At 37.2% G+C, this 25700-nt stretch overlaps 1 protein-coding gene across 2 annotated transcripts in view; it reads right to left on the reverse strand.

The window, feature by feature from the left end:
- THNSL2 (threonine synthase like 2) overlaps window positions 1-16542 on the reverse strand; it is a 557708-nt gene extending 541166 nt beyond the window's left edge. For both annotated transcript variants that reach the window (XM_044062109.1, XM_044062108.1), the window contains exon 1: window positions 16435-16542. The gene's annotated coding sequence lies outside the window, so the exon portion shown is untranslated. The remainder of the gene's footprint in view (window positions 1-16434) is intronic.
- Window positions 16543-25700: the final 9158 nt, after the last annotated feature.

Consider the following 25700-nt stretch of genomic DNA (forward strand, 5'->3'; position numbering starts at 1 on the left):
TTATTTGTTTTAACAGTGTATATGGCAGACTCTTATTTCAGGCTCACTCACTTATTTTATATGACAGTGCCTGCAGAGATATTACTCCAGACATATGTTACCTTTCTTAATGGGTTACTACACTCTTTTTCTGCCTCTCTGAAGTTTTTATCTGACAATACATGCAGAGGACTTATTCAGGCAATTTTATGGCTGTATTATTGGACTACAACACTTTCTTTCAGGCTCTCTCCCATATTTTATATAACAGTACATGCAGAATAATCACTAACCTGCCTGGTGGGGCAGCCTTAGCAGCCTATCAGCATAGGCTTGCTGATTTGCAGCACGGTCACCTGCAGCTCTAAAGTAAATGAAGGGATATTGAGACATACCTATCCGTTATACATACTCCATTATCAATTCTTACATACTGCATTCCATGGCTACATACTCAGTTGTGGGGCATCCCGCATCCCACGGGCCTCTTGCATCCATTGGTTAAGGTGGTTCTGCTTTCTTCTCTTCAGGTCTGCATGGTGGTGGTGGACCTGCTCACCAGTCCGAGGAATGCCTGTGGCACTGGTGAGGTCACTAGCTAACCGGTTCCAAGCCTCTGCCTTGTACTCCGTCCCTTGGAACTGGCTCTGCAGGAGTCTTGACTCATGACGGTGGACAAGGAGCCAAACCATGTATTTTGACTGGAAGTGTGTTCCCTCTCCGACACCAGACATTCTAACTGCAGATGTGAGCTACAATCAGTTATGGCATATATTCCCGCATGTATTAAATATGCCACATTTCCCGCACTTTTTTTGTGATTGGCCATTTTGTAAAATTATTGGCTGACTGCAGACCTGCTTAGTAATAGTTAAACTACCATTAGTAAGTATGTGAATGTTAACAGTGGCTGTTTCCCCTATGTTGTCATGGCTTAGAGGTTCTATACTTTGCTTCTGATGTCCTGGGTTCGAACCTTGTCATTCATTTTATTTTCATACTGTCCAGACAGGCTAGGGGGTGTGGCTGCATTTAAGCAACTTTGCTCTATGTTGCTCCTCGTTGCCCTATGGTGCCCTGGTTGGCACAGCTCGCACGTCCGCGCAAACACATTGTGCTGGGTAAAACGCTATTAAACTATGGGCAACTCTATTGCACTGGGTAAAGCGCTATTGAACTATGGGCAACTCTATTGCACTGGGTGAAGCGCTGCTTAACTGCAGGCAATTTTATATTGGGATCCTTTAAAATATTTATTTTGTTCACTGATACATTGGCCATTTCACTGCTTTTTAGTTATGTTTAAACATATTTGTTAGGTATTAATCCATATACTGCTTTAAAAAATAAATACGAAAGGGAGTGGTGGGACTCGAATCGTGAATGCCTCTTCTTTGTGTGAACACTCTACTGTTATGCTATTGCTATTTGGTGTGATTTGCATAAACATTCTTTCTTATGCTCTTCCATGTCAGAATTGCTAACTGTAGCTAAGCAATGGGCACACCCGCGCACACACACGCAAATACGGGCAGCTATTTTGGGAATTTAAAAAAATTGATGTTATGCGTTTTAGAACTGCGATGGGGGCTTACAATATCAGACAGTGACGTGTTGGGTGCAGGGACATTTGAGCGGACTCGCTCTTCTTTATTTGCTTTTATGTTGAACACTTGCAGGGGAGTGGACATTTAGACTGCTCAGCAGTTGGACACACCCCCTGCTTTCTTACACGGTCAGTGTAAGACTTACGGTTGAGTCAGCATGCCCTCATGCATATTCATGACACGCTGATGTCATACCGTTCAACTGCAACCTCCGAGTAAGACTTATTAAGTCTTACACGGAGGATTCGTGAATCTGGGGGTATCTCCTTTTTGGGTTGAATTTAGAATTTTTTCCCAAGCTTTGTGGACAGATAATTATATCATTTCTTTAATGCTCCAGTTCCAAATTCCATTCCTAGCGTGCAGGTGCCTCTCCTTTGGTCTATTTTAGCTATAGCAAGAAAAATTGTCACAAAAGAATTGGAAATATAAAACTATTCTTTCTTTCACTGAATTCATTAATGTTGCAAAAAATGTCTGTAAAAAAGAATGTCAACTGCAAAATGAGAACTTTGAATATTACTCACCAACTTAGATTATGGTCAAAATTAAATGATTTACTTGATAAATTTTACTGATTTAGTTTTTTATGTTTGATTTTGTTGTGGACATCTGTAAATAGTTATGTTTTTTATTCTATTTATCTTTAAACAAGTTTGTACAATCTTTGTTTTAACATTAATAAAAAGGCTTGTTTTAAAATAAATTAACCAATATAATGAGAGTGTTATGACTCAGAGTATTAATTCTAGGCATGGGATTCAAGATGTGGTATTGTAATATAATGAACCACAGCAGGAAAGTACAGAAGTATTAAGATTTTCAGAACAATGGAAATTTCAGCATGTTACATGTAGTCCTAACTATGCACAATTGAATGATTAAGTCAGTGAGGCTGTTTAAACTGTCAAAAGCCTAGTGAATAAATCATAGAGCATTAACAGGGATTGTTAGGTAGAGTTGAACTACCTTTATTGGAACACAGAAATACTTTGCTGCAAGCTGTTGGACTGTCACCTGCTCAGTTACTGAGGACTCATGCATTAAAAGGGAGAGTTCTATCATGTGATTCTTTATATAATCCTGAAGATTAAACACATGTGCAAAACAGTCTGAATTAAAAAACATCAGACAAATAAATTCTATTATGATCAATGTACTATGCTTGTTCTCATGGAGAGCAGAAAACAGGGAATCAATTTGCTAAGGCCCAGTCAGAAGCAAACATGTGTTGCTATTTTAAAGCAATGTGCACAGCTAAAATGTTTGTGGATTACACTGTGCATGGAAAAATAGTTTAGAAGAAACATGATACATCAGTGCAGAGCAGACATGCTTCCTACTGGTCATGTTGATTGCAGAAACTGTGATTATGGTGTCTACAGAGCAATGCCAGACAGATATCCCAGCAGGTGTACTAAGAGGCAATCCTAAAGAAGGGGTCAAAAAAGGAGGGCCTAGGTGAACTGCCAAATCAGTTATCAAAGGATGAAGTGCTTAGTACATCAACATCATCATTGCAGTCCAATGACCCCCATACATTTTTTTGAGATTTGGAAGACTGTTATGAAAGCAAACTTAAAAGCATTAAAAGAGTGAAATAAGTTTCAAATATGTTAAAAGTCAATATTAGTGAGTTGCCTGTAAACATGTTTCATTCTACTGTAATAATAAAGTACTAAACTGATGTGGCTATAAAAATGAATGCCATTTTGAAGTCATAGAAATCTTTGAGAAAACTGATATTTAAAATCAATGTAGAGAAATGTCCCTCTATATTTGTTTTTATCCTAGCAGTGCACCAGATATAAATGGTGTGATAAAACATGAAAGTTACACACTGTATAGATAAGGTTTTATATCTCTGTATTCTGTGTATCATCAGCATTTATCTGCATTCTTGGCCAGTCACCACCAGTTTATGTACTCCCCTGTTGTTTACCAAAGCTACCTAAAATCACCCAAACCCACCTTATTTGCAATACATGCTATAGGCTAAAATAAATAGATTTTATTCTGGACACACAAAAAAGAAAAGGTGATACTCCAAAATTACTCTGGCCTAGTTAAAACACAGCTAAATACAAATATGTCTTTAATAGGAATGAACAAATAAATAAAATTAAATACTGCTACTACTACTAACAATAATAATAATAAACTGAAACACTGACTGCAGTTCCCAGTCACTTCAATTTGAAAAATACACTGCATACACAAATGAGTTACTGAGACCACAAAAGCACCTTCATCAAACTAAAACTCTGAACCTAAACCTATACTTAGTTTAATTTGGAAATGTTAAATAATACAACAACAACAACAAAAAAGAAAATGAAAACAAAGACCATACTTCACATACAATACAATATGAAAAAAATCACACCTACTGTACATATGCAAAACTGACATATCCATCTCTCCCCACCAAAAAAGACACCACTCACCTATAGACCATAAAAGTAAAACTCCGCGTGTTCAGACCACAATCTTCTTTAATAAACAAAAAGTAAAATTCAGTAGATTCAGCGCTATCGTCTGCTGCAAGCAGACTTCATCAGAATAATAAATACACAGTCCCTCTCTTTTTTATATTCTTGGTTTAAACAATTTACTACATAATTATTGTAATTAATAATTAATTAAATCTGTGAATTGGAGCAATTATGACACAAGTACTCCGTAAATGCATCTCTTCCTTGTATGGTCATGCCACAAAGAACAGGAAGTGTATGTAAACAAAAATCTTTGAAAAACATACTTTTCTAAATGCTTTGCGTTCTGCTTTTCAGAAATTTCTTTCCTTTCTTTTCCATACAAGGCAAATTAATGCACAGATTAAATTAATTACACCCTCTTCTGTTTTTGTTTGTAATATATAATATGATGTAAATGTGTAATAAACAATATAAATACATGTTCACATAATAAATAATTAAATATATACATATAGGTTTGAATAAATAAATTACTAACAATATTTACAGAGGTCATTTATAGGAACTTGTTTTAGAAAATAACAAATTTACAATCATTTCATACTTTTAACCTTCATATGATTTATAAATATGAAATATAATTCATGTAATACCTTATAAATCTGTTCATTAAAATTTCTAATAAAAATGTCACCCTTCTTAATAATACCTATTATATAGTGTATTAAATTCTCATTGTATTTTGAGTGATTTTCTTTTCTATTTATATGATAGTTTGAAAAAAAACTTTTATCATTTAAATATTAAAAAATGTTCAACATATATATCAAATAAAAATATTAAAATTATCAAAATACTGTTCTGAATTTTCATTGTTTAAAACAGGAAAATCTCACTAAAGAACATAACAATATTAAAAGTAAAATATAAAGTTAAAATTACTGTGACATAAACACCGGTGCATGATTTACATAATTCTTGTGTTACTTATAAAATTAATTTATATATTATTTGTCCGAAAACACTGATGCAAAAGGCAGTGTGGAATGGAATTGAATATTGTATCACCCATGATGCCATATTTATTTTAGATGAAAAATGTATATTATATATACCTTTCTTAAAATTGTATACTTGAATTGTACATATTTTTATGCTTATTTATTAATTTAACTTTTAGATCCTTGAGGCCTTATCTATTAGTATGGGTTTAATACTTATATATTCATTGAGCCCTGGAGGGGTATTTGATCTTAACAATAATTGCCATCTTATTTCTTTCTGCAATAAAACGTTTTTAATATTACCCCCCCAGTGTCCATTTTGATAATTTCCAAAATTCCAAACTTAAAATCTGTAAAACTTTCACATTCCAAAGAATGTTTAAACAAAGCATTTGTCTCCTTTCTCCTTTAAATATCGTGGGTATGTTCGTAAATTCTCTCTCTGAGAGTCCTCTCGGTCTTACCCACGTAAAACGAATCACATTTAGAACAAATAGCCAAATATACCAACATCTTGCTCCTGCAGTTACCTTTACAGAATATAATCTTACTTTTTAAACCATTCTTAAGTGTGATTTCTACTAATGGATTAATATATGCACACTGCCTGCATCTACCACATTTTGTGGTACCTTTCTTTTGGTCGTTATTTTTTGTCTCGGCCTCAAAGATTCTTTTGAAGTTTTTTGCAGTTTTATATGTAAAATTTGGTTTTTTACCAACCACTTCGTAGATTTCTTTATTAGTTTTAAAAATACTCCAATTATTTTTTATAATCCCAGTAAAACAATCTGAGAAGCCGTTGTATTCAACTATACACGCACTTTTATAATCAATATTTTCATCAGTATTCGTGTTGTTGGGGATAAATTTTTCACCTAATAATGGTTTAAATTTTATACCCCAACCCTGATATACTTCTGTTAAAATGTCACCTACAAATTGTATTGGATACCCCCTTTCTATAAATTTTTCCAATAAAAAGGAGAACTCTTTCTCCAAGTCTTGTTTTTGTGAAGTCATTCGTGCAATCCTTACAGCTTGACCCTTAACTATACTTTTCTTTTGGTGTAGGGGATGTTGGCTGTTGAATTGCAAATAACTATTACACCACGTTTCCTTACGAAAAATGTTAGATTTAAAACCACTAGTTGTCTTACTTAAAGTGATGTCCAAATAGTTTATATTTTGCTGTTCAATCTCATGGGTGAAGGATAAGAAAGAAGTGGTTTGATTTATATAAGACATAAAGTCTTTTAAGTCATCAGGGGTATCTTCTTCCCATAATAAAAAGATATCATCTAAAAATCTCAGATAAATTTTTATATTTTTCATGTATGGGCTTTGAAAAATGCTTTCTTCCTCCCATCCGAGAAGTACCATATTGGCATATATGGGGGCACATGCGGCCCCCATAGCTACTCCAGTGACTTGTTTATAGTATTCTCCTTGAAACGTTATGAAATTATTATCGAGGACCATTTCTGTCAACTCTATTAATAATTTTCTATTGTCATCTGTTGTATTGTAGTATTTATACACACTGTTCTCAAAATATTCAAACCCTTCATTTCTAGGAATGCAAGTAAATAAATCTTTCACATCTATTGTCACCAATTTTATTGTTTCTGACCAAAGGTTGTTAGTAATTTTACCTAAAAAATCCCATGAATCTTGTACCAAGTGTGTTTGATTTTTCACAATTCCTTTCAAATGGTAATCAATATAAACTGCTAGTGGTTGAGTTTTTGATCTTTTTGCTGACACTATAGGACGAAAGGGAGGTTTGAAAATATTCTTGTGTATCTTAGGTATTGCAAAGATATGTGGTATATGAGGATATGTCTGCTTTAAAAAGTTGTATGTTTCCTTCCCAATTCTAGTATCAATCAGATATTCTTCCAACCAACTGTCAATTCTGCCGTAGGCAATTTGAATCTCGTTATACGATACTGTGGTGTAGGTCTTTTCATCCATTAATAATTCTGTTAGAATATTGTTGTAAACTTCTTGACTAAAAATGACCATTCCACCACCTTTGTCAGGTTGCATAAACCTCAAATTTGTATCCTTTATTAAATTTCTCATCAATGTTGTTTCTTTTTCATTTAAATTCGTGTTTTTATGCAACCTTTTAGATATTTCATAAGTATCTTAAATGTCGTTGGTTACTATAGCCTCAAAAGTCCCTATCAAAGGGTGTAATGGGGGATTATAAATACTACTTCTACTAGGACCTTGACCACAACCTGAGGGATCGTTTTGTAATATATTCCCAGGTTGTTTCTGTTTACACATTAATTTCAAGTTGAGTTTTCTTAAAAATATTTTTAACTCCAATAAAATATTGGCTAGATCTCCACATGTTGTTTTAACAAATTTAAACCCCTTTGAAAATAAATCAAAGTGTAGTTTTTCCACTTTCAAATTTGTATAATTGTGAATTTTGAATCCTTTGTATATCTGTGTTATACCATTTTCTTCAATATGTATTCCTTCTATCTCCTCCCTCTGGTTCTCCATACTTGTTCTCCCCCTTCCCTCTCTTCTATAAAACCCTGTGGACCTGGATCCGAGGGGTTTCGTTGCTTGTTTGCTAGCCTTTCCGACCTTCGTGGTCCTAAAAAAGCTTCAATGTCCTCATGAAATGTATCTAATTCATCCAGGTGACTATTTCTTGTTTCAAACCTTTCCTGGATTTCTACCCTCCTGTTTCTTCCTACTTCTTTGTGATGACCATTTGTTACCTTATGTCTATTTTTTTCTTTTTGATTAGTCTTATTTTTCTGAAAGGGGAGTGGGTAACTAATACCTTTTTTATATTGTTCTCTATCTCTGGTCAATTTTCCTTGTTTTCTTAAATACACTTTCTCTATTTTTTCTTCCACTCTTTTTAAAATTTTCATATATAAATTTTCATAATCTTCAAACAACAAGTCCCTAACAATACCACTCTGACATTCATTCACTTCATCAAATAATTTTTTAAGCTTTACTTCATTATATTTTATCAATTTAGACATCAATGCAAAACCACAATCGTCAAAAAAAGTTTGCATATCATTTATCACATTCTCAGTATAGTGAATCCCAAAGGGGTATTTATAAAATCTGAGTCCCTGTGGGACTATTTTATACGTCAAACATTTATGCAAATAATTATTATCAATTTGTAAACATTTATATTTATGAAGTATTTTTTCAAAATAAAACAATTTATCTCTTAAAGTCATTTCCCGTTCATTCTCTTTATTGTCTGGACATTCATTAATGTCGCCGTTATGAACATTGGCATTTATTGTTCCGTCAAAGGAAAATACTTTATCTAAAATGTTCTTATAATTGTCTTTACTATGTCCGCCATTAAGCATCCGGCGCGTTTTGATAGTATTTACTGCCGCATTAGAAGAAGTATGCGAGCTAACTGAAACAGTACCTTTTTGTGGTTGTTTGGTTTTATCGCCACCACCGGCTCTGTTTCCTTCCACTTGGTTATCTTCCACGATGTCAACCTGGATGTGTGCTCCGCTAGGCTCCCCTTCAAATAATTGCCCATGATTTCGCGCTTCTGGTCCTGCCCCGGTCTTCTTACCACCATAACTCCGAACCTCAGAGCGTGGAGATGACGTTAAAGGCTGCGCTACTTGATGACCAACGGTGCCTATGTTCTTCCTTCTCCCAGTTGCCGGTTCCTCTTGCGAAAAAAGTTCTATCAATTTAGTGAGATCTCCTCGCAATGTTGAGATCTCTTCTCTCAAACGGGAAACTTCCCTTTGAGTATCCAAAATATTTCCACTTTGATTGAACGGAATGTCCAGACCTACCATGGTAGAATCGTTCAAAGTTTGTTCTATTTTTCAGGCACCAAAACTCTTAAAACGGTTAAAAATTATAAGTCCCAGGAACTGTGTAATTTCCGTACAGAAGATTTGGTCACGTCTCACACGGAAGGTATGAAACAACACTCAAAAATATATAAAAATCCAATAAACCATAAAAGTAAAACTCCGCGTGTTCAGACCACAATCTTCTTTAATAAACAAAAAGTAAAATTCAGTAGATTCAGCGCTATCGTCTGCTGCAAGCAGACTTCATCAGAATAATAAATACACAGTCCCTCTCTTTTTTATATTCTTGGTTTAAACAATTTACTACATAATTATTGTAATTAATAATTAATTAAATCTGTGAATTGGAGCAATTATGACACAAGTACTCCGTAAATGCATCTCTTCCTTGTATGGTCATGCCACAAAGAACAGGAAGTGTATGTAAACAAAAATCTTTGAAAAACATACTTTTCTAAATGCTTTGCGTTCTGCTTTTCAGAAATTTCTTTCCTTTCTTTTCCATACAAGGCAAATTAATGCACAGATTAAATTAATTACACCCTCTTCTGTTTTTGTTTGTAATATATAATATGATGTAAATGTGTAATAAACAATATAAATACATGTTCACATAATAAATAATTAAATATATACATATAGGTTTGAATAAATAAATTACTAACAATATTTACAGAGGTCATTTATAGGAACTTGTTTTAGAAAATAATAAATTTACAATCATTTCATACTTTTAACCTTCATATGATTTATAAATATGAAATATAATTCATGTAATACCACTCACCTATAGCCTAGAAACACAATTCAGCCATAAAACTAAAGATAACATTAACTGCAACTAACCATTATAAACTGGCATTACTAGCAACATGAGTCTGATTCTAAAATGAAGTAAAAACATGTAACTAAACCATGGACTAAAACTAAATACCAAGAAATGCATAATAGTATCCTTTGGGAAGTCATCCATCCCTGGTAACTATCATATTGACAACACACCCCTTAGAGCTGACCCAGTAGTCAGGGATTTAGGGACACACATATATAGTAATCTAGCCTTTGACCATCACCTGTCTACAGTGTGAGGAAATCATTCTATGTTGCGCAACTTACAAACAAAGGTATGGCATCTAAGTCCAAGGAAGCCATTGTTCCACTGTATTCAGTATTCATCAGAACTATCATTGAGTACTATGCCCCCTTTGGTGTGTACATAACCAGGCATATCCAACAACTGGGATGTTCACAGAGGTTCCTCACTAAAAGAATACAGGGCGTAAATAAAATATCCTATGCAGACTGCCTCAAGGCCCTATCCCTGAATTCTGTCTCCTATAGGCTTTTGAGGGGAGATCTATGCCTGCCATATAGGTTATTGTCAGACCCCACTCTGATGGACCTCCTGTATATCCACAAAACAAACAGCACCAGCATTACCTGTTCTAAAGACTTAAACCTTGCCTGTGATATAAACAGGACATGCTGGAGAGACAGGTATGTATCCCAGAGACTACTGTGTCTATGGAACAGCCTCCCCATCCACGTGAAGCAGAGTTCCTCCCTAACCCAGTTGAAGTGCAACTTGGACAATTGAATGGGAAACCGGATATTAATCTCTGGTTTGACACCTCTGTCTCTAATGGACACAGGTAACGTGTAAATGGTTTATCTCCAAGGCCCATGCTTAACACTTATCAAGGGTATCAGAACTTGTCAGAGATTTGGGATGCATGGCTAGGCTTTAAAAGGCCCTTGTGGTTGTTAGCCTAGTAAACACCTATGTATCTATAAACCTATAAAACTGATGAACCCTAACATAAACCTCAATGATATACTAACACAGATCAACTAAAAAGACATCATAGTGTTTACCTCAGAAAGTACTAGTCAAGATTTTTAATTCCTAAGAAATAAACAAAATACCTAAACACCTGTTCAGAAGAAACTTAGGCAATTGATGCAGCCCATCAAAGTCAAGGTGAAAAGTCAGTCTGATATTAAAAAAATGATAAAAACAATATGGGGGATATGGCTTGCATGGTTCATGAAACATCTTGCTCTGTAGGATTAGCAACATGCCTTCATGAAATTAATGCCTCAAAACTATAGTGCATACTATTTTATTTATCACACACCAGATGTCCATGAATTCAATGTACTTTATGCTACGTGTAACTATTTTCCTGAAAGGATGGGTACAATCTTTGCTTCTGAAAACACGGTGGTATTATTTCCATTAACCTCTTGTAGTTGTGTCATGTGGTCTTGTTTCCTGTACATGAAAATAAAGTTGACAGAGCAGCCAGCACTCAATATTACATTCCTCTCACATCTATAGCCAAAAGGATACAGATTAATAACTTGTCTAGCATGATGTTATATAGCTCAATAGGGAAGTGCCATCTTCAAAAAACTGAAATTAATGCAAATATACATTTTCACAAATATGGAACAATTTATCAGATACTGTAGTTCATTTTATTGGGGTGGATTCTCGCTGCTGGGAAAAACAGTTACAAAATATTGTGCAAATTAATAAAGTTAAGGAGATAAGAGATGGTGGATGGAGACCTGGTAGTACTGTGAAAACTGGGTAATGGAAGTGACCAGTGATTTAAGTGGATTTGGAAGGGGAGACAGATAGAAAAACCTGGGTAGCATATTTAGTACCAACTTTAAAAACAAGGAGATGATTGAAAGTAGATGACTTACTAACTCTGTGAATCAATTTTAAGAAAAACCTTATTCAGAGGTAGGGTGACCACTATATCAAGGAGCAAATGTGGTACATTATAAAGTGAACAACAAAGGCTGTAGACAAGGGATCTGTTTAGGTGCAAAACTAATCAAAGGTAGTCAAATGCAGCAAATGACCTTAGCACACAAACAGAAAGAGCTAAAAATGTGAGCAAAAATCAACAGTAAGACTAGAAGCAATGTTGTACATAATGCATACTAGTTTTGCATGGCCACATTTTTCATTGACTGATCTACTGATCTTGATTTTGCATGTCCTGTTTTTGAGTAGGAAGGCCATGACAGAAATATGGCTATAAGGGTGTAGGGCATGTGGATGTAAATGTAAACTGAAGTTTCACTTCATGACAGAGTGAAATGTGATCAGCAGAGGGTAATTACAAAATATAATAAAGAACCCAAAGAACATGAGCTGTGCAAAAGCATGTTAAGCTCACGCATTATAGTAGGACACAGACTACACAAAAGACATTAATCATTACAGCTTGACAATATAATGAGTAGCTCCCAAGAAGATACAATGTCAGAAGGTGGAAAGAATCACACTGCAGGACAGCTGTACAGGCAAATATGAAACACACAAAGCATCTCATTGCAAAACTCTGAGACATATAGGGGAGGGTGTCAATCACTAATACTGCATACTAATGAGACAGGAAGCTTTAAGGAACACACTTTTGCAGTTAGTAAATCAAGCCATAACAGCAGCATTAGGCATTTATAGAGTGGATGTATAACATACTAAAATTTTGTGTGTGTGTGTGTGTGTGTGTGTGTGTGTGTGTGTGTGTGTGTATGTGTGTCTAGGATTTATAAGAAGAAAAAAGGGTAACTGTAGTTTACATAGGCTATATGTTAAACATTTTAATGTCTAGTTACAGAGAGTTGCATGTCATGTGATGTACATTCCTTCTAGAAGGCATTCTGAATGTAAACATCATAGAGGCTATAAGCTCATACATAATGTCTTTCTTGACTGTGGAGATTTCCAAAAACACTATGCCATGATGGAACACTTACACCATGCTAGTAAGCCACCTATAACTTTAAAACATAGAAACATATCTAGAAAAAACATGCAATTGCAGACTAATACTGGCAATTCATTCATGAAATAGTGAATGGAGGAAGGACACCTGATACTGTTTTGTGCATTACAGCTGTTGGCAGAAGATTTAGAGTTCAGCCTAAGTCCAAGCAATTTTATAATGAACTTTCAATAGATGACTATGATGGCCTTCCAGCTTGAACTCCCTGAGGCAACAGTTAACGGTTTGTCACTTTCCTCTGTCAAGGTTTATTTAGTTGTGCAGAAGACAATGTGGACTGATATATGGCACAGACACAACTGTAATCCCCTCCCTATAGTGACTATAGTGCTCTGGTAATACCTAGTGAGTTCCTGTTTACAATATAGCATGTGCTGTTGATAGCTCAGCTATATACTGACCCACTGAGGAGTGGTTTGCTGAGATTTTTACATTCTTCTCCAGGAATAGTTTCTCAGTGTGCAACAGATGAAAAGGGTGTGATGGTTTGCACAGTATACATCCAAGTTTTCTGCAGTATCACTTAGCTGGCTGCAAAAGATCTACCTATGACATAGAATATTATGGAAGGGGTGGCATAAGATGCTTAAATTGATACTAAATGGGGCATGTGTCAGGGAATATGCTGAGTAAAAATGCACTGATAACAAGCACCTCTGTATCAAAATGATGAGCCTCTTGGCTTACAAAACAGTAATAAGGAAGACAGAGCATCCCATCTGTACCCATCTATTGATGACTGACCTTTTTACATTGTCTAGCATACCTTGATGCATTGGTCTATAATTCACAGTGATGAGGAGAGAGTGTTGCTGTGCAGTGGGTCATTTGTGCTACTGTTCTGCAACACATTTTGGATGCACTGTGATTTGCATAAACGTGGAGTCTTAATGTCTTGTACTAAACATCCCTTCAGTGTCTGATGTTACCCAATCTGAAGGTGTCCTAGTCTATGCCATGATAGCTGGACGGATGTTATGTGACATCACCCACCATGTGTGTATCATATGTCTTTCATCTTCTCACAGGTTTGTGAGTGTACACTTGTCATTCATATATGTTAAGCAGTTGTTATCATACCATTTTGAAACTGATATACCACATTCTGTATAACAGTTATTCCTTTACCTGTTTAGCATGCCTTCTATTTTTGATACTGCATTATGTAACATGGCTTAATAAAGACTTATACAATAGTCTGTATCTTGACACATTTTTGCGCATTTCCTGTGAAACCATTGTGTGCCATATCGTGTTTGCATGGTGTGACACATATTGAGATGTGTTGATATATGATAAATTAACACAGTTATGTGCTGGGGCATGTTTTGTTATGACTATTTAGTCTTTCTACCATGAGTTTTGTGAGACATTTGTTTTAAAGTTTGCAGAACTAGTAGCAGATGCTCATTGCTTTGTCCATGATATGTGGACACCATCATACACTGATTATATTATCCATGCCATTTAGAACAGATTCCGAATGAGGAAAACTGCCTACAGTACTATGTTATTAATGATTTTGCTTGTGGTAGAATATGCCTGGAATGCTTTCATTTTTTGGGCGCTATATATTATGTTTGCAAGGTGTCACTAACATTATTGCCAATAACTGCTATAGTTAAATTATACTACCTGTCCTCTTGTGTAGAGTCTTTATTATTTTTGAAGCCCAAATTTACCATACAACACGTTGTGACATTAAACCCATGCTGTGCATTTCTGCTGTGCATTTCCAGCATAATTTCCCCTGGACATCTTGTATCCTTTGTTTTATGTCTGCACCACAGAAATATTGCCCAACAGTAGATGGTATTTGTGGCAAGTGCAATGAACTTTTCCACCATATTTTGCCATTGGTGGTCTACTACACCATGATTTTTTTTTAATAAGTGGTCTAGGATTTACTTCACACCCTAATTTACCTGCATATTTTAACAATATTTTTGATCCAATGGCCTGCACAGCTTTAACTAGAGCCTTCAAATCAACATTTATAGTATGACAGCTACATTTCAGGTCTATAAACATTACTGCCACCCCTCCACCTGTATTCATACATCAGAAAGAACAAAGGTATCTATAGATCCCATCACTCTTTTTATATATGCAGAACCATGCATATGAGTTTCAATCTGTTACAATCAACAACTCTTATAGATGTGCACATCTTACAATCAAATTTCTCTCATATTTTGCTTTCTCTGAATCATACAGTTGTCACTGCATATGGCATGGCTTGGATATTAACAATACTCTGAGCCAAACAAACAAGGCATGATTCTAAAAGCAAAAAGAAACCACGATTCAGAAAAATGTATAAATGGTGCAGTCAGGAAAGGAATATATTTAAGGGAAGGACATGAGAAACCTGCAATATGGATGCAGATTATTCCAAAGTTAACTACTGAATGGGATGGTCAGGGTTTGTCGAAAGCATTTATGAATGATGGACCTCGACTGCACCTCTGAAGAATACATTGGTTTAAATGGACACTGTTCTGACAGAACTTAACTGCAAAAGTCCACTCCATTTGAAGAAGGTCTTCACATGGGGAAATTCCAATTTCTCTAACGTACAGCAATTGGAAATGTTGAAATTAATAATGCAGTTGAAAGAGTTAAGGACTTCTGCCATGCAGGGATGAAAGGTTTTGGCTTTTAAGAAAGACAGATCTCAAAGTATTCTATAATATTTTTATGCTACTAATGTAGAATTTGTAACTCTTTTTTAATCATGGCAGGGAATTGTATCTTCCAGTTGGAATACAAAACAGCAGTCTGACTTAGGCAGCTCTGTTAAGTTTTTGAAGGTGCTACATGTACTTATGGTAATTCAACCCCCTCAAGCTCTTGTTATATTTTGGTATGTAGTACATGTTCTTAGAGTACTTCACCTCCCACACTACTTATCTCCTTCTACAAAAGACAAGCTAAACAGCAATTATGTGTCCTAAAAGTGTATAGCCTAAAACATAATTTAAGTTTAATGTAATAAACTCTACATATTTAAAACAAGTTTTAGAACCAGTGAAGTAGTGGAAAACCCCACTAGTCTGTACCTCCTAAACAATATACCTGCTGTGGTGAGAAATGACTTCCTAGACAATTGCATAAAACTGAGTGTATGCTTAATTGGGCAGTGTCAGATAAATGTTTATTCGGTATAGCTGCAGCCATTCACTTTGGAATAACAGTAACATTTAACAGTCAGCAAACCTCCATGCGGATAGTCCAAAACATACATATGAAGACAATTTTTCAACACTGTATTCAACCTGGATTTATTCCTTTAAGGCTTGTAACCTGCTCACTTTGGTTTTCCATGCCTCTGAAATAACATATAAATCTGGTTCTACAACAGCAAAATGGTTACAGTACTTAAGGAATTTTAAAGAGATTCTCACTGAAGAACAACGTGGCACTCTACAGGGATTACTTAGTTACTTACTTCACAACACCATGGACTTTACACAGGCAATTACAATCTGGAATCTGAACATTTCAAATAACTTTTCTATTATGTGACTATCAAGAGAGCATCAGTTCAGCCAGTAAGTAATACAATTGCAGTGTATCTCAAAATATAGCAGCATATTAAAATAATCAATATGTAAAACCCTGGCGTTTGGGATATAGTTTGGAAAACTTCAGACTTTTTGCCAATTAACTATAATGATATTAATTTACTAGCTCCTGCTTGAACCTCTTAGTTTAACTTCATATTTACTTTATGCAGAAATACTTACTGTTATTCTTTGTGTGATAGGAGAAACTGTAGCTCAGCCGTCAGTGAGTTTTTGATATGTTGGACGCAAGCCCATTCTTCAGGATACTTTACTGTGCTGTAAAGGGAAGTGACGTGCACTTAAGCAGATGGGTTATGCTATTAAGTTGCAAGCAGAGTAGCTGAAAATACAGCTCAGTGCTGTTAAGAGTGATTGGTTTATGTAGCAGTTCTGTGCTGCCTTTGCATTACTTGTTTCTCGCTAGTTTATTAGACATAAAGTGGGAAAATATGCCTTTCATGGCTAACTAGTCCAATTTTTATTTATGTACCTCCAAATTCTATAAGAATGTACTTTAAACTTCTTGCTAAATTGCTTTCTTTTTTTTTTTGCAACTAACAATGATTTAGGCCAATACTTTCCAGTGTCTTATACAATTTGTCTCTGATTGCAGACAGTCCTTTGTCAGCACAGCAGATTCTCTGATTAGGCAATGTTTCTGAATGTTAGTAGAAAAGATTCCCATGGAATTCTGAAGACTTGTGTTAACTTTTTCTTTTTTGGCATTAAAATGAAGTGCTTTCAGGAAGTTTTAGCAATTATTAATGTATAACTTTTTAGTTTAAGTTTCTGGGATTCTCAGAGCTTAAAGTAGAGCAGCACTGTGTCAAATAGAACATTGGTTTATGGAGGAAGGGGTATTTAGTGATTAAACATGCTAATTTCTTTGTTACAACACAGCTAACCTAGTAAGCCACTCCCTTGCTATTAAACATGTATATAAATTGAATGCTGAATTTGTACACTTTATTTTATTTTTTCAGCTTCTGTATGGACCACTTATTTGTATGTTTTTAATAAAGAAGATTCGAAGAAGTAGTGCTTCCCTACTTTCATTAGTGGATTTATACTTTAGAAAGTTTTAAAGAAAGTATTTCTACGACCGGTTATTAGTTTGGATATTCACAGTAGTTGTTGTGTCTTTCGGCTTTTCCCGGTTAGGGCTCGCCACAGCGGAACTTCGGTCCGCTAATGATTGGCAGTATATTTTTCACAAATGCCGCGGTGCCAGCTTGATGTTCAACCTTCAACGAAGGCACACCCATTACACATGTCATTCGAACACCCACCCAACTGCGGGGAGGACATGCAGACTACACACAGAGGGCACTCCCCGTACTCCAGCCGACAATCGAACAAGAGAACCTCTTGCTGTGAGGCAACAACGCTACCGCTGCACCACTGCAATATTCACAGTATGGGTTTTATTAGATGCCTGAACTCTATGGTATCTTAGATCTTCCACACAGAGAAGTTTTCTCATTATTTGTTATATCCCTTTATCACACAGACTTGTTTTGTCCCAGTTTCAAAGTTGTTCGTACACATAGACTATGTGCTTGCTAGAAAGATGAAATGTGGCAGATGCACTTGATAAAATAAGCTTTAAGTCCCATACCATTTCCTTGCAAATCTTAATTCTGATGTCTATCTGAAATACATACTCTTGGCAGACTTACATTAGCTAGCATGCTTTGCAGATTTAAATACTATTTTGAGCTAGAAAACTGTTACCATTTGTATTCCACTCTGCACAACTGAAAGGAAAGCAATGTCAGTATGGCATATTTATAGAATTAACGTAGAAAAACAAAAGCAAATCATTTTCTCAAGTTAAATTTAACAATGCAATTACTGAAAATAGAAAATAATATAATCTATCCCATTATTATATGATATTAGAATAGTGTGGCTTAAACTGCGGGTGTGGTTGGAATAGGGTCTCTCCTGCATAAATATAACCAACTGCATAGTGCATCACAGAAGCTTAGCTTAGCTTAGTTTTGCTTTCAATGGGAAGGATGTGAGAGTCTCCCTTGCATGGAACACAGATATTTTTATTTACTGAATAGTTAAACAAAAAAATATTAAGTCAGTCCACTTTAAAAAAAAAAATCTCATTTTAAAACACTGTATTGTATCCCAGAAAGAAAAGTGCACCTATCTATTCTTCTCGTGTCCCTTCTCTTCTCCTTACTGCACACTTCCCCCAATCAATCCTGCACATACTTAAGTGGCTATGTGTGGTGCTTCCCAGTAAAAGTATATAGGTTCATAGGTAGGTACTAGGCTATCAGCCTGAGGGCATTTATAAGCCTAGCCAGAGTGCGTTGGCTTTTGCCACCCCATTGATTAATTAACTGATCCTCTGTCAAGCAGAGCCAATGAAGTGATCCTAGGGGTGTATTTTCTGTTACCCATCCACTCGTCAAGGTTTCTCTTGAATAGTGTTATTGAGGGGCTCTACCTAATGTAGTTTGGAATTTTGTTCCAAAGCATGGGGAGTCTCTGTGACAGGAATTTATCCCTCCAGCATGTTATATTTATTGTTGTGGTGAGGTTTAGCTCACTAGAGCACATGGCTCACAGTGACTTGGATTTCTTTAGATGGAGCATGTCCATCAGTTCTGAGTTGGACATGGCTTTGTAAGTCAGGCAGAGATCACCTCTGAGTAAGCGATATGCCACTGAGTACAGCCGGAGTTTTTTCAGTCGGGCTGCATAGGACATATGTCTGAGGCCAGTAATCCTCTTGGTGAGGTTTCCAGCTGTTGGAAGTGTCTTGTGAGGTACATCCCAAATGGGGCATTGTACTCTATGATGGGTCTGATGAGTGATGAGTAGAGGGGCACTATAACCTCTATTTCTAGATGTGAACCCTTTAGTAATTAGATGGGCCACATAGAAGGATTTCATAACTTCTTTGGCAATATGATTGTTTACTATCTACCTGGGTCACCAGATCTCTTATTATCTCTTCTGTATTAAGGGGGCTGCCACCTATGTGGTAATTCGTGGGTGTTTTGTTTTTCCCAAATGGGATGACTATGCATTTTTTGGCATTTAGCTTGAGGCCATGACTTTGACACCAGGTGTCCTTCTCAGTAAGGCCCTTTTGGAGGATGTCCGTGTCAGCCAGAGAGACAATTATGGCTCCCAGTTTGCAGTCATTGGTGAACTTGGTTAGCCATAGTCCTCCTGTGTTTGCCTGTACTTCTGAGAAGTATATGCTGAACAGTAGGCATCCCATGACTGAGAATTGCAGGACACCACTTGTGACTGGTTTAGAGTCGGACCTAGAGCCCGCTATTCTTACAGTGTGAGTTCTGCCTGTAAGCCAGTTGGCAACCCATCTTGTGACGTAGGGGTTTATGTTCAGGCCGGTGAGTTTTTCTGTAATACGTGAGTGGGGAATGGTGTCCAAAGCCTTGGTGAGGTCAAGGTTGGCTGTGTGAACCACCTTTTGCTTGTCTATGGCCTTGGTGACTGTCTTGAAGAAGTCAACCAGGTTTAGTAGGCATGATCTGCCCTTAACAAAGCCAAACTGGGTTGGCTCAAGTGTTTGGAGGTTCCCAATGTCTTTGTTAATGAGTTCCATGATGATGCGCTCCATAGCCTTGCAGACCAGGCTAGTCAGGCTTACAGGGCAATAGTTACCAGGGTCAGTTGTGGCCCCTCCTTTGTGGAGAGGAATAACAGTTGCTGTGCACCATTCCCTGGGCACATAGACTGTGGAGAGGCTGAGGTTGAACAGCGTGTTTAGGTGGGGGGTTAGTTTGTTCTGTAGTTCATGCAAGATGCAGCCTGGGACACCATCTGGCTCCATTGATGCTGTTTTTGGCTTTTGAAAGGACTATTTTCACCTGTGCGTCTGTGATTTCTGGGACACTACACTTTTCCGGTATTGTTGTGGGCCCTTTTGGGGGTAAGAGGGGGGTGAAGTTTGCACTGAATCTATCTGCCAAGATGTTGGCAATATCAGTAGGTTGAGTATATTTTGTGCTATTTTGCACTAGTTCAGTGCATATCTGCAAGTTGCCACTTAGATTCTTAACATAGCTAAAGAAGGCTTTGTGGTTATCTTTTGAATCCTTGGCTATTTTTTCTTTTGAAGTTAGCCTTGGAAGATTTTATGAGGGACCTTAAATTTCTTACTGATACTGATCAGGGATGTCTTTCCTTCTTGGGATTTGCTTTTTTTCTGAACTAGTTTCCTCCTTCTATTGTATAGCCTGTTTATGACAGGGATCCACCAGACTAGTTTCCTTCTCTTAGAGGAGTGAGTCTTAGTTTTGCTAGGGATGGCACGATCCATGCATCCTTGTAGGTGCTCATAGAGTGCATTTGTAAAGGTTTCTGCATCTTGTTCAGCGTTATCCTTTAGCGTGGGGGCTGTGAAACTTACCGTCTCTGTCTTAAGTAAGGTGAAGTTTGCTTTAGAAAAGATTTTACTGTGGTTTCCTTAGTTGGGGATGGTGATAGGGTGTGGACATCCAGAGTGATTAGTTTATGGTCTGATCTAACCAGTGACGGGTTGACCTCCGATGTGGAACACCTGTAGACCATGTTGGTGATGACCAGGTCCAATATGTTTTCACCTCTGGTAGGGGAGTTTACCAGCTGATCCATGGCATTTTAGTTGAAATCCAGAAAGTGCTGGGCCTGGGAGTTTGCACTCGAGTAGTTTTCCCAGTTAATGGTAGGGTAATTGAAATCGCCCAGTATCAGGGTGTTCGGTAGGACCTTCATGTTTTCCAGTGTCTCCAGAAAGGTGTAGTGGTGGTCCTGGGTCATGGAGGGTGATGTGTAGCAGGCCACAATTTGCATTGCAGATTTGCCCGATGTGAGTTGCACTTGGATGATGTCAGACGTATCATGCTGCGCCACTAACCTGGAGGTGTAGGTATCCATGATGAATATGGATACACCTCCTACTTTTGTGTTTCGGTCCATCTTCTGTGGCCGACATGTGTGGTATGAGTTGTAGCCTGGTAGTGCTGGGGTGCTCTCTGGAGCCTTGAACCAGGTTTCAGTTACTGCACGGATGTCGATGTTCTCCATACTGAGGAGTGCTTCGAGCATGTTCATTTTGAGATTTAAACTCGTGGCGGGAGTAAGGTGGGAGCCTGTCAAGATGAAATGAGAAGGAAACAGAATGGTCGGACACTATTTTCAACACTTAATGACCAGGCATAAAGAATACTAGATGACACATAGTTTGGTATTTGAAAGTGCACCAGTGTAAAGCTGGTCTTCTTTGTTGTTTCTATGATGTATAAATGAAATAAAATGAAAGAAAAACATTTTATGTTATTAGTTTCATGGTAAAATCCAAAGGGATTCATCATTATTATTATTTTTTTCTCTCAAAAGTTACCTTCATATTGTGGGTTTGAAATGTTTTCATGTCCCTTGATCATTTTTTGATTACATAATTCCAAAATTGAAACCATTGCAAGAGTACATGTTTTTACTTAACAATGGTCATAGAAAACTACATTATATATTATGATGCCTTTAATTAGGGTAGCCCCTTTCTTTTTCATAACCAGGTTACTACATCATAGAAACAACAAAGAAGGTCAGCTTTACATTGGTGCACTTTCAAATACCAAACTATGTGTCATCTAGTATTCTTTATGCCTGATCACTAAGTGTTGAAAACAGTGTCTGACCATTCTGTTTCCTTCTCATTTCATCTTGACAGGCTCCCACCTTACCATCTGCTGCCTCTGTATTTTGAATGTTTTGGCCCTTTATACTTTATATGGCTCACCCATATATCAAGGATAATGCTTCTTGGAGGGCCACAGACATTTTAATATCTGACAGGAGCCAGAGTTTCAATTATGCTGAGAAAAGCAAGTAAACATGGATGGACTATTCTCAGTTTACACTCTAAAACCATTCCTTGGTACTGGGCACACCACTTTCTGTTTTCTGCTGGATAATCATTTTTAACAGACATTGCATTTGATACCAGATCACCAGATAGCCTTTCAGAGTGAGTATTTCAGTCCTGACCAGTATATGCCTTGAGAATTTTTTCCTCCTGCTTTTCTTGGTGCAAAGACCCAACTGCTCTTTCTAGGTTAGCAGACTATTCAATAAGACCAGGTAGTGAACATAATGGCTGCAGTCTTGGGCTTGTCTTTTCCCTGGTACCCTGGTTCCCTGGTTATGTCTTGTGTTAGTTTGACATTGCTGAACCATTTCCAGCTTTGATGAAGGATGAGCAGTTAGTATTCTAATAATTTATTTTCATATTGCAATTGCAAATGGTCTACTTGCAGAGTCTGAGACAATGCTATCTAGTTTTCCCTTCACTTTCTCTTGTTTAGCAATGATTAATTCCAGCAATGCTTTAAATGAGTCATGTGATGTATTCTGTTTTGCTACATTTATATGCATAACCAGGCCTTACAAACAATCCATGCAATTAACCCTGGTGCACCTCTTGGATTTATGTTTCTTTTTAGTAATACTCTTCTTTCTTTTATTTTCACCCAAATTAGGATATTAGTGACAAACTAACATGCCACGTGTCTCAAAAAAGTTTCTGTAATTTTAAAATCAATATATTGTAAATATGGCCTACATTTCAGGAGTGAACTTGGAGTTAGAAGTTATACTATAACTAGAGTGCCATACCAAAATTCAGCGTAGTCACTTCCTGTTGGTTTCATTTGGCATTGCATTTCAGGGCCAATTTAAATACCGCAGCAGTTAATATGTAACCCTAATATATTGCCTGCATCATCTCTGAGTTAGGGTTTCCACCTGTCCCACTTTGCGAAGGACAGTCCCTCTTTGGGCAGTTGTGTCCTGACATTGCAAATGTCCTGAGATTGTATGACATAATTATGTCCTATATTGTATGTAATAGCTGCATAAAACAGTTATTCTGTATCTAAAAATGCAGATGCAGCCAAGATGTTGCCCTCCCTTTGACAGACTCCCCACTGGAAATGTTGTCTAATCACTGACTTTGTACCCATGAATGATATGGCCATGAAAGAGAAAACTGGATGTAACAGTAATGTCTATATTTTAAGACCATTCAGAGATATATGCACTATCAGTGGATGCTGTACACATTTCTAGTAGCTACACTAGGTCTTCACTGCCAGTAGTGCAGGTACACAGGATGCTCACTGCATGTGGTATGGGTACACAGGGTGCTAACTATTAGTGGTGTGGGTACACGTGGTACTGCCACTGTGGTACAGTTGCACAGGGTGCTCACTGCCAGTGGTTAAGGGTGCTCACGTCTAGTGGTATGGGTACACAGGGTGCTCACCACCAGTGGTATGGGTACCAAGGGTACTCGCTGACAGTGGTTGTTGGTACATTGGGTGCTCACTGTTAGTGGAATGGGTACATAGGATGCTCACTGCTAGTGGTATGGGAAAACAGGGTACTCACTGACAGTGGTTTATGGTACATTGGGTGCTCACTGTTAGTGGAATGGGTACACAGGATGTTCACTGTTAGTGGTATGGGTACACAGGGCACTCACTGACAGTGGTTGTTGGTACATAGGGTTCTTACTGCTAGAGGTATGGGGACACAGGGTGCTCATTGCCAGTGATATGGGTACACAGGGTGCTAACTGCTAGTGGTGTGGGTACACAGGGTGCTCACCACAACTGGTATGAATACACAGATTACCCACCACCAGTGATGTGGGTACACAGGATGTTCACTGCTAGTGGTACAGGTACACAAGGTACTCACTGCCAGTGGTTGTTGGTACTTAAGTACTCAATTCTAATTATATGCTCCAATAGCCCATATTCTGATCTGCTGCTGTGGTCCCTTACCTACTCATGCAGCATGCTGTGTTATATATTGTACCAAAATGGAATCCAATGGCAGAGGAATATCTTGGGATACGGGTGTGACCAGTACTTTGCTAGATGCATGTTATTCCAATCTTGTTTGTACAGTATTGTAAACAGAAGGTGTTGTTACAATTATCTACCTTTTGTTACATGATAGGATTAGTGCAAAATATGTATATATGTGTTACAACACCAGCAAGATACAGTTCCCTATACAGGTACAGATGTAGGTATGCTCATCTCAGGTCAATGGTCATCCACTGCTCTGCCTGTCTGCACAAATCAGCATTCCATTTCTGGTATAAGCATTAGTGCTACACAGTACAGGACCCACTGGCGTACACTTAACTGACTAAATATATATGGATACAACTTATGATATCTCCACTGCACTTTTGGAAGACAACACATATTCTGTGTTATCTACCTGTGCTTTTCAAACTCATTGACATTTTATGGTTAGCTATCCAGATATAACTGTAACGTAACTTCTCACACATGACTAACAATGTGAGCATATCTATCAGCAATGACAAAAGCAAACTGTACTAACCAGTGCCCTATCCACCTTCCTCAGACTAATAGTCACTTTAATCAATGGTCTCAGTAGAGACATTTCTTATTTTACCATACTGGAATACCCATGTGGCAGTCCCCTGCTTATACTCCTCTTCATTTCCACCTTCATGTCCATTTATGGATCCTACCCCATGTCAGTTTCCATGTAGGCATGAATGATATGGCCTTCATCATCTGTGGCATTTAAGGATCTTATAATTTCCTTATGTAGCAAATTTCTGTCTAAAGTTAGCTACTTGCTTGTAGTCATCTGAAAACTTAGGCAGAGCCCTTTGGTAATGGCTTTTACATCAGAAAACTAGATACCAAAAAGAAGAGGTCTCAGCCCAGAACCCTTGGGGATTCCACTGGTGACTAGTGTCTTTGTGAAGTTAACTTCCCCTATTTTTATTTCCAGCCAGCTGGCAATACAGCAGATGACATAGGGGTTTATACCCAGTTTATTTAGCTTTTCTACTATGCCTGAGTGTGGAATTGTGTCAAAAGCTTTGGCCAGGTCAAGGTAAGGGGTATTTACTGTTTTGCCTTCATATATTGCTTTGGTGTCCTTTTTCAAAAAAGTCCACCAGGCTGAGTAGGTATGACCTGCAACTGATGAATCCAAACTGAGATAGGTTCAGTGTTTGGAAGTTCCATATGTCTTGGTTGATTAGGTCCATGATAAGTCTTTCCATGACTTTGCACATGAACCTGGTCTGACTTAAGGAACTGTAACTGCCTGGGTCTGTTAAAGGCCCTCCCTTATGCAGGGAAATGAGTGTAGCTGTGCTCCACTCACTTTGTACAAAACCTGAGAAGTACCAATATCCCGAAGAAAGCAGTGGTAGCTGTAAAACCTAAAGAAGGTAAAGACCCATCAGATCCAGCTTCATACAGGCCCATTTCAATACTAAACCATGATTATAAAGTTTTTGTGTCTATAATGGCTAAAAGAATGGCAAAAGTGATGCCAACGTTTATAGATATGGATCAATGTGGCTTTCGGAGGGGAGGAAATCATTCAACAACATTAAAAGAACAGTG

The sequence above is a fragment of the Protopterus annectens genome, chromosome 2.part1, assembly GCF_019279795.1.
Source record: "Protopterus annectens isolate FY-2018-M chromosome 2.part1, PAN1.0, whole genome shotgun sequence".
In the NCBI taxonomy this organism is placed as follows: Eukaryota; Metazoa; Chordata; order Ceratodontiformes; family Protopteridae; genus Protopterus; species Protopterus annectens.